The following is an 11,370-nucleotide window of genomic DNA, read 5'->3' as shown; positions in this document are numbered from 1 at the left end:
CTATGAAAATTGATACGAAACAAAAAATGTTGTGCGTCTATCGTCAAATGGCATAAAATAATATAAAACGAAAAATGTTGTGTATCTATTTCCTTGTATTTTATTTAAGGGAAAAATCTGTTGGGTCAAGTGTTTTATAGCTTCTACGTAGATTTTGGGATGTGCCTCAAACTTTACCGACATAATCACGACAATCGAGTCTCGTGGCAGCGTTAACGAGGTTCCGTTTACCTAAAAATACGCAGAAATAGACACCTGGCTTCATTTTACAATTTTCTCCAAAGAAAAGCGACAATCGCCGAGAGATCACTGTCGTCTCGTGGCAAGGTAATTGCAAATTTTAAGAGTTTTCACGTTTCGTAACGTTTTCACACCGAATAAACCATCCACTGAATTTATCGAAAGCAGAGATTGGCTCTGCCCGGTCCGCTGATCGCTCGGATGAAAACCGTGTTTTTCGATGAATCATCCGATGAATGCTCCGAAGTGAAAACCCGTGAGAATGTTGAAGATTCCCTCGAAGAAAAATCCGGGACAGTTTAAGGGCAGAAAAGGGAGCGACTGGAGAAAGTAGATAGACGTGAGGTGGTCGTTGGTGAAGGTGCCCAAAAGAAACACTCTTGATGTTCAACAAAAAAGGTTTATTAAACTATTGGCAATCAACAATCAACAATTAATGATTAACAATTAAAAATTAACGATTAGCTATCAACAACAATTAACGATCAACGTGAGGCAGTCGTTGGTGAAAGTGCCCACAAGAAACACTCTTGATGTTCAACAAAAAAGTTTATTAAATTATTAACAATCAACAGTGAACAATTTATGATCAACAATTAACGATTAACGATTAACTATCAACAACAAATAACGATCAACGATTAACAACAATTAACGACTAACGATTAACTGTCAACAACAATTAACGATCAACGTGAGGCAGTCGTTGGCAAAGGTGCCCACAAGAAACACTCTTGATGTTCAACAAAAAAGTTTATTAAATTATTAACAATCAACAACGAACAATTTATGATCGACAATTAACGATCAACGATTAATTGTCAACAACAATTAACGATCAACGTGAGGCAGTCGTTGGCGAAGGTGCCCACAAGAAACACTCTTGGTGTTCAACAAAAAAGGTTTATTAAACTATTAACAATCAACAATCAACAATTAATGATTAACAATTAACAATGAATGATTAGCTATCAACAACAATTAACGATCAACGTGAGGCAGTCGTTGGTGAAGGTGCCCACAAGAAACACTCTTGATGTTCAACAAAACAGTTTATTAGACTATTAACCGCGACTGTTGCCACGCACGCCTTCTTCTCGAACATTCGGCAGAAGCATCGTTGGGATATCGATGGTTCATTAGGCACTTCGCTTCGGCGATATATTATATATTGTTGCCGAATGCCGCCACATCTTTATCTCCGGTTTTGAACCGAGCCAGTCGTGACAATGGCAGCGTCAGAAAGGCAAGAAACGTAATTGCTGGGGCGAAATACAGGGCCAAAGAGGATTGCTGAAGTACATAAACGGGCGGATTCGGAGACGAGGCGATTCCTGAATTCGAGCTGGCAGATAAGGAAAATCATACGCGTCTAGGAATGCGGTGGCAGCGTGCATAGGAAAGCCATTAGTGGCGGCGTTAATCCAACGTACGGGCCGTGCCGCATTAAGCCGCATTTCCAGCGTCCGCGTGTCGCTCGTTAGGCTGATTTGTCGCTTTATTAGATCTTAGTTTGCGGCCGCGTAGCCGGAGATCGCCGACATTAGCGCGTAACACGCCGTGAGAGCGACGGAGAACCGCCGGCCAGATTTGCAATTTGCGTAAATTAGACGATTGCACATCGACCCTCTTCTCTCTCTCTCTCTCTCTCTTTCTCCATCGCTGTATCTCCGTTTCTCTCGCCGGCTCACGGCCACACTCTGTCGGAGACACGAGCGATCTCTGTTTCGCTTAAAGTCAACCGGAGCCTCTAATGGCACGTGTAATTGGCCGATAATTCGCGCCAGGTGTTTTGACTTGGCGTTAATCGACCTCGACACCGCTAACTAACGAGAAGCTCTAGGTGAGCACAAATTTTTCGTCGTTTCCATTTTTCCGTGTCCGGCGTCGTGACTGCGCTCTTTCCAGCCAGCAAGTTCACTCGTTTCGCTGTGTCTACGCACGACTGCGGAGAGACCGCGCGATCTGCAATCGTTCGGCTGTCGAACATTGCAAAAAGCGAATACGCCTGCAGCGGCACATGAGCTACAGGACAATTCAAATCATGTTCTTTTGTCTCGGAGTAGCAATATCGTTAGGATACACACAATGTGATAATAAATGAACTCCGAGCAAAACGATGTCGCCGCTACGTGCAGCCGTCAAACGTAGACGAATTCGAATTTTCCGACCCTCCTCCGACCAATGTAAATAAACGGACGCGGTCGTAAGGAGTTCAGTTTTGTCAGTGAGTCGTCGAATCGATCTTATACACTGTCTTTGGCGAATTTCTTAGCATTTTAGCGAATATTGTTTGTACTTATTCATTTATTAATTGAAAATGACGGTTTCAACAACAAGTAATCTCGTCATTCAAACCGATTCAACCAACAAGCCTCTACACGTACGTGTTTCGTTGCGATGCGAACAGATCGGTTCGGCGAACATTTGCACATTTGATTAATATGACAATAATATACAATACGTCAATAAAATAAATCGCGATAAATGGCAAACGTCGGAATACTTTTGCGTATACGTTGCTCGTTTACGTTGTTCGCGATTAACGAGAGGTCGGACACGCGAGTAGCAGAAAATCGGATTAGCCGCGTCCGAAATTCAGTGGGTTCGTGGAACAAGAGGAGTCGCGTTTCTCGCCGTATCGCGACCCATTCGCAAGCGGAGAACGCGCGGTCGCGACAGGTAGACTCGAGGAGAAGGGCCGGAGAAAACGAGTGGAACGCCGCACTTCCGGGCGTCATCGTCCTTCGTGACACGACAATGAGGAAAGGTGGGAGCGAGCCGGTGCGCAGTGTGCTCCGTTGAAAAGGCCGTACTCGACGTCGTCGCGGAACTCGAGTTACCTTTTTCACCCCTGAGGCCGTCGAGTGGTGGCTCGAGGAGGGCCACGATCTGCCCTATCGACATCTATAGACCGTGGAGGGCGCTAAACCGTTTAACGCAGCCCTCTCTCCTCGAGCCGCCCCGACAAGTGCATCGGTTTTCTCTTGCACGGTTTGTATAACGATACCTCGAGTGCCACTGGTTCTCTCCCTCCAGTAGCGCTAGTCTCGCGGATGTTCGCCGTTTCATCGACTCAACTGGCTAACGTCAACCTCTACGCCTTTCCATTTCCAGGCTCCAGCGATCATTCAGTCGTTGCGAGTCTATTGTTCTCTCGACTTTTTTGCCGATTAAGCTGCTACAAGGGGCTGGTTGTCGTCGGATAAGGTCGCCACGCTTAAATCGAGGATCGCGACTTTCTCGTCGATCGAGGGGTTGCTGGATCTTTCGACAGGCGGGAAAGAAGCTCGTAAAATATTTGCAGAATGAGTCGCCCGTGCTCGATAACGAGGTAGGCGTGTCTGGTTTTCCATCCATCAGGATGTAAAAACCCGGGAACCTTGAAAATCGCGTCCCTCGAGGCTGAGGATTTACCTCGGCGCGTTCCCTCGTCCAATGTATTCCGTCATCCTCCCGGGAATACGTTCAGTTTGCTTTTCTACCATGTACATGTGTTTTCTTATTTTCCTGCCGGCCTCCGGCACGATCGCCTTCCTTCGCCACGTGTACAACATTTTAACTTTCGTTTTAAACACGTTCGTCTCGTAACAGTTGCTGCGGTTTTATCCATTTTGAGTAGACCGAATGAACCGAGGTTGTCTCTTAATCGATACGGTAGACCTGTAGTTCAGGCGATAGCGCGGTAAGACGCTTAATTCAGTTCGTGCGCCAGCCGTGGCCCACGCAAGAAACGCTAAAGCGGTGAAGCAGCGTCCGAAATTTCTTCAAATATTTCTTTCCTATGTTCTCGTAATTATTCCAGTCTAGCGACAAGTTTCTGTATGATACCATTTTCCGTTGTAACAATGGAAATTTATTTTGAAAATATATTAATATGTATATGTCGGGTTAAGGTTGGAATTTTCGGCGTTTAACGAACCTCCGCTCGAATTTACCGTCGCGGTTATGGCTGATATTTAGTGGTACAAATGTGGTTATTACAAGAGGCTACGAGTAATAGCGGCGATCGAATGGTCGAGATGTCGATGACAACGAATTCAGGTTCGATAACGAATCCACGGCCAACGGGGTGACGAATGCGATATGATACACGTATGACTCAACGTACAAGTAAAACTTATCTGAACGAACTAACTTGCAGTCCAAGTGGAACTGCCCTTATATATTTTTCTCCCCACCTCTCGGGTCAATCTTTGTTTTTAAGGAGAGCTATACAATTATTCCATACTTGTGTCAGATACACGTCCCTCCCCTGACCGTGGTTACGTTCAATGACCCGTTGTGTCACTTCCGGCCCATCGTCATGAAATCGCATCAGAACATTAAGACTATTTCTTAGTTTCATTACTGAAGTGTAGCTATAGTAAAAGTCAGGACTGGGGTATTGGGGTCTTTGCCAACATTCCAAAAGGGACGCCCCGATGTCCTTTCATCTCCGACATATACAGGGTAACTAGTGGTACTACGCGAAAAAAGAAGTCGAAAATGTAGAATAAAAATTTTCCGTTCGAGGCTTTGTTTCCGAGAAAATCGACTTTGAATTTTCGCTCGGTACACGCGAGGTACGTTATAACGGATCGCACTGTACATCGTTGTCTCGATGGAAAAATTTAAGAAAAAAAAAAATTTATTCTATATTTTCGACTTCTTCTAGTTTATAATCGACATCTAGTTTATAACATTAACCAGTTCATTATGTTCGACGTGTATACACGTGGATCCGGAATAAAACATTGCCATTTACTATAGAAACTCAAAATTTTAGTAAAAAGCACTACAAATGACATTTAATGGTACGTTTCCTCTATGCTTACTGTAAACCTGTTATATATTTTTTAAAAAAGTGTTCGTTTAATTATCGTCTTTGGTATATCAGCTATGCTCGTGACATAATGCTTTCTACAAATTCATTCGATGACTTTCGATGATTTGTGTACTGTGCTTTATATCGGCTATTCCCCGAATTCCTTTCTCCACTTTACTATATTGTTTTCTGGAAATTTTTCGATTTCTAACAACAATACCTCTTCTCAACGACGAATCCTTAATTTTTTATCGAATAAGAACCCTTCCTCGTTTTGTTTTACGTTTTTCGTGAAACGTGTAACAGGACCATTCGCCCTGATTTTGACTACGCGCTCCGTAATCGATTTTTCGCACTAAACTGCGCGGATTAAACGGGATACTTTGTAACATTCCATTTATAAGAAGATATACAATTGGCAAAGCCATTTATTGTTCAGTTTGCCTATCGCTCGTCGTTCTTCTTATCCCAAGAATCGCGCTCGTTGGAAGCTTGCAACGAGGAAGTGATCGCGATTGGAAAGTCCACACGGCCATAGTAAATAACGGTCATTGAATTTTCGCGTCGATCCATCACCGAAAGTATAGTCTCCGGTGCTCGAAGGCTACAGCCGGCAATTACGAAGGTAGAAAGGCGTAGGAAGGATCGGGCTGTCGGGAACGTGGAAAATATCGAGCGGTAATAACAGAAATTAGACGCGCAGCTTCCGGTGTTTGACGGTTCCGATTGTTAGCGCTAGACTACCGTATAACCACAGATCACCGAATCATTGGGAGCCGGGTGAAGGTGCGCGAGAGAAGAGAAGAGGAGGAGATGGTCCGGTGAAAGGAGGGTTCGTTCAGGACCTGTTATTAGAGTAGGATCCGACGTTCGTCACGTGTCAGACGCTAATCACGCCGCGATTAACCGCAATTAGACCAATTAAGTCGCGTTACAGGCTCCCATGGCCTCCGCTTATTTCGTCCGAGTCACTCGTAAGCTAATTATAGAGTTACGATCGAACGTAGCTGTCTCGGGATTCGCGGCCAAAGGGTTTCGAAACGGCGCTAATATTTTTTCCAGCGTCGTAAAACTCCTTTAAACGCCGCTTTTTTCTTCCTCGAATCGCATGGAGAAAAAGAAGATAATGGGTGGGGGTGTGGATGGCGAGGGTCGTGAGGGAACGAAGAGAGAGAGAGAGACAGCAAGTGGAAAAGTTAGAGGCCGACTTCTGGACGCGCCGTAAAATCGAAAGGTATTGCCCGGGTTACCCTAATCCTCGGCAAGAATACGAAATGGCTGCAGTCACAAGGACACCCCGCATCGAAGGGTGGATCGTTATTTACGACCGCTGAAATCGATACCTCTGCAGATCAATTATGACAATATAACCTTGCTGATGTTCCTACCTTTGTCTACATTCAACCATTTCCCTTCCTTTCTTCTCTTCAAACGCTCAACAACCTTACAATATACACCGCCTATACAAACGAAGTAATACACGTAAAGCTTCTGGAATTTTATTACCGATTTTACGCCAGGTCACCAGATACATCGTCCACGGGACTCTCTTCGCGTGAGAAAAATAAGAAGACGGTCAGTTCGGGAGGTGGAAAATCCCGTAGCGAGGAAAAGCTCGTTAATGAGAAAGATGGCGGAATAAATCGTGAAACGCGAGGGTGCACGAGATGGCGGGGGTCTCGCGTGAGCACGAGACGCTTTTTACATTTTACGGGGTTCGCACCGACCATAAATCAACCACGACCGACCATAAAACCGTGGTATTCGCGCCGAAGGTATACAGAAGTAAGCGCAGCTCGTCTCGTTCCTCTGCGACTGTCCCGCAGTAGATCAGAGGAGAGAGAAGAACAGGCAGAGCGCAGGCAGGGTGCCCGACACAAGGACAATGGATCTTGGGCACGTAAGACATTGCGACATTTCGGGGCGACACGTTCTGACGACGTTCCAGATCCCTCGTACCTGCGTGCTAAGCTGGCTCAGACTAGGTTCCATCGACTAATCGGCTATCAGTGTCGCGAGAAATCAGCGAAAGCAGAATTTCAAAGTAGCTGCATGAGAAGCTACATGAGAATTTTGTCTTCGATTTTCGTTTGACGAGGTCTCGAGCGCCAATCGTTTGGACGACGTATAATTGTCACGGCACATGTTCGCTTCGACAGCCTGGCTCGGCTGCAAATATCTTGCGAGACGACACAGGCCCGTTTCTAATCGCGTCTATGAAGCACAGATGAGCCAGGTAAATGTCTCAGCGGGCTGTGGCCGGTGCATCTTGCCGTAGATCCCCCGGTGTCATCGTAAATATCGGTAATGCGAAACTGGGTCACCTCTGTCTCGGCGTTTCTGCCAGGATGCTCGAGGTTCTACGGGAATTTCCGTTCGGTCTATTCGTGTCGAGGCTCAGGTAAACGCGCCGCCCTTGCCGACAAGAGGAAACGGCGCGACAAGCTTATTATAGTCGAAGAACGCCACGAAGAATTCTGCCAGAAGCGTTCTAGAATTTTCGCATTTGTTTATTCATTTGTTTGTTAATACGGGTATTTGTACTTTGTTAAGGGAGTGTCCTGAATTAGAATGTTCTACGACAGCGTCCTTTTGTGATTTTTTTTACAAGGGAAAGAAAGAAACGAAGTTATTGAACTTTGAAGTGTGGTTTTATGTATATATAACGAATACAAAAACATTCTTTTTGAAGTAAAATAGAAAATTACAGCAGATTTCGAAGTCTGTTTCATGGGCTGCAGCTTTCGATCGGCGTGAAAGATCCAGCTCGTAATTTTTTACCGAAACGAAAAACCAAAAAAGGATTGAATTATTATATATTTTTCTTCTCGATGAATTAAAAAAGTTCGTGAAAAAGTTTATTTAAATAATTGTTATAGCACCTTGAAGTTTATTGTTTCTTTTTAAAAAAAACTCATTTTTTCTATAAATCCACCAAAATTTGTAATTTCACACTATTTTCTGCCTTTTTTTTAATTCATCCAGAAGAAAAATATATAACAATTTAATCTTTTTTCGCTGCCCATGAAATAGGCTTAGAAATCTGTTAGAATTTTCTTTACTTTAAAAAAAATTTTTTTGTGTTCGTTAAATGTATATGAAACCATAGCTCAAAATTCAATAACTTCGTTTCTTTCTTTCCCTTCTAAAAAAAATCACAAAGAGACGCTGTTTTAGGGCATTCGGGGCACCCCCTTAACAGTCGAACGCAGGTAAATGTTCGGACAGGTTGGTCGATTTGTAGCAACAGTAGGTGAAATTTGACCAAAGTATAGAAATTGACGATGAATCGATAATTATATCAATTATTGTACAATCAAAAGCAACACGCGCTATCTTTTTATGGAACCAGAGGAATATTTATATCAGAAGTTGTGTTACGTATTAAAACAAGCGACAATAATTTATTTTAGTATTTACTGTACACAATATATAGCATACAATATATAAACGATAACACACCTGTAGAGTGTCGCGAATAATTATAAATTCAACTGTATTTTCAAGCTTCTCGCGATATCGAAAGGATTGACACAGCCGTTCGTACAATCGAAGATAAAAGAACGAGAGATTTGTTTTCTTTTGACCTTTGAAAAGAAGTAAATTTTGTTTGTACGTTTAAACGTTTGTAAATTTTCCTTCAGAGTTTGTTCATCTTCTTAAATAATTTACATTTAACATTTAACGAATGTTTCTTTATTTTTCCTCGCTTCTGTTAACCGTCAGATATTCCCTAACTTATTTATATTCCTTTGGGTTTGAATATCTGCCTTCGTGCACATTACTCCTTCCTTTAAGTTCAAGGGAATTTCCTATAGGTAGCTCCTCCTAGTCCTTTTTTTTTTTTGCCGCAATCCCGCACAGCTTTCGGTCGGGTTCAGATCCGGACACTTAATGTCCACCATCCTAACAATTCTACGGTAGGAACATTAGGAACATTAGGAATAGGAACATTGTCTCGTTGAAAAATTGTCTTTCCGTCTTCCATTTCGGTTATGACAAGCAACAATTTTCCACGTAACATCTCCTCGTATCTCGTAGCGTTTATCATTTCCCAAAATTGACCATTTACCGATCAGAATCTCGCTCGACACATCCAGATTATGATCGATAGTTTCTCGAAAATATTTACAGTTTGAGAGTATAATTACTCAGAACGTTGTAAATTTGCTGTCCAGTCACTGGCTTTGTTCGTCCAGGCAGTTGTCTTATCTGTTTAGAATACCCTTCTTAGTCTGTGCTACGGTTCGAGAATTGAGGAATTCCGAGATAAACAGCTCGAGTAAAGAAATCAAATATGACAATTACAAATGTCGATTTTATTTTCGAACGTTAACTGTCGTGAAAATGAATGTTTACAGATCACATTGTACTGTTATACGTAGCTACTTATGGTAGGTAATTTTGCGGAGGAGAAAATGAAGGGTTAGGTTGATTTCACTGTACTTTAGTAATTAAAGTAAACGTTCGAATGCTTTTGGTCGCCAGGGTAGATATTCCGTTGGCAACTAAGTGTTTTGAACAAGAAGGAAAAATTCAAAATTAGCCAGGCTGTTTCCATTTTTCTTGAATGCCATACGTCCAACTTCTCTGCAATCTCACGCGTTGTGCTATGGCGATTTGAATCGATAATGGCCTTGCTATGGGTCTCGTCAACTTCAACTGCACGGCCAGATCGTTGAGGATTTTTTAAAAAGCAGCAAGACGAAATTCGGCAAAGCAATTTTCTTTCGAAGCTTCATTCTCATATACAGCATGTAGCTTCTTGCCACCTTGCGACGCGTTCTTGACTTTTCGCAAATAACACGATAAAATATGTCTGAAATGTCTCGTTCTTCTATTTTTAAATTGGGATAAAAACGAAATTAAACAATTAATCGATACAATTTTTTTACCAAACTAAAGTTGACAAAATCCGCAGTCATTTAATTGCCAATCCATTGCATAGACACGTACAGTAATTCGAAGAATTGCTCGACCGTGTGCTCAGATTTCGAAGAAAATTACCTGCTCAGGAAGAAAAATAAATCGTCTTTCGTCTAAATTATTTTCATTGAAATTAATGGATGCCGAGGGATAATTTGAAGAATTAGAAATAGATCGCCTTCGTCTGGTTTGTTCAATAAAAATGAGAAACGTATAAACCGATTCTATCGGTTAATTGTTAGAAGCACGTAGCAACAAGATTCTTCGTTTACGGACGAAAGCAAACGGAACGTTTCCGCGCCCAATACCACCGAGCACAAAAGCCAAGCAATTTTTCACGCTAGAGAACTTTGTATCTCTCGTTGCGTTATACGCTTTTTTTCCGTCCCATTCCTCGCAGTTTTTTTTCCCCCGAGACGAGTTGTATTTTACTTTGGTCGCCGATGATTCCAACGTCGACCGAGCTCTCACGAACGATCATCCGCCGATGATCAGAGAAGCGTAGTTTTCTCGACCACTCGGAATAAGATCGACAGTATCACGTGAAAACAAAGAAACGAATAGTGCAGGGACAAAAAGATAGATTTCGTGGGTTTGCCCGTTAATTGCTGATCGTTTGGTAACCGAGAACCACCCCGTGCACGCGCAAAAAGGCAAACAAGAGGGAAAATTACGTGGATCGGAAAGGGGTTGTCAATCGCGGGTAACCGAGGATCGATGGCTATCTACGAGCCAGATAACCGGTTTCCTCGTGAGAATCCGCTAGAAAATGAATACGATAAGCTGGCAGCGTGGAGCGATGGACGAGCTGACGTTGGTATCCGAAGGAGATCGAACGGGCCGGCCACTTATCTGCTGCTGGTCCTGGCCAGATAACCGCCGCGTGGTTTTACACGGTGTCGGGGCGTGTCGAAGATACATCCAGGGTCGGGGCTCTTTCCTCGTTTGTTCGAAATTGAAGTTTATCGATGCGGCTGTTGTCCGTCGGTCTTATCTGCGAGGCGTGGCTGGCTGGCCGTGGCCCGGGCCTTTTACCGCCGACACGAGCCGGAAACACGTGTAATCTCGCCAATTCGAAAGGGTTTCCCGGCGTAGACCGATTTCCGGTCGGACGACGGCCGGCTTTTTACGAGCGACGCGCTCGATTCTTGTTTTCGCAGCGGACTACAAGCTACAACAAGAAGTTAGAACCGATAAGATTGGGGAAAATTCGGCGGCAATTTAAATGTATCAGGCGCGATAAATTCATAAAATAGCCGGGCCGAGTTTAAAACATTGAATTTTATCGGGACGAGGAATTTATGGTGGAAAAGTTTCCGAGGCGCGGACGTGCCGTATTTTTATGCAAATTTCCTTAGGAGGGCCTGGGACACTTTCGAGCAGAACGATTTTAGGGT

Source organism: Bombus vosnesenskii, unplaced genomic scaffold, assembly GCF_011952255.1.
Source record: "Bombus vosnesenskii isolate JDL3184/JDL3185 unplaced genomic scaffold, Bvos_JDL3184-5_v1.1 scf7180000013349, whole genome shotgun sequence".
Lineage (NCBI taxonomy): Eukaryota > Metazoa > Arthropoda > Insecta > Hymenoptera > Apidae > Bombus > Bombus vosnesenskii.
The sequence above is the reverse complement of the archived record's forward strand: the minus strand, read 5'-3'. Positions refer to the sequence as shown.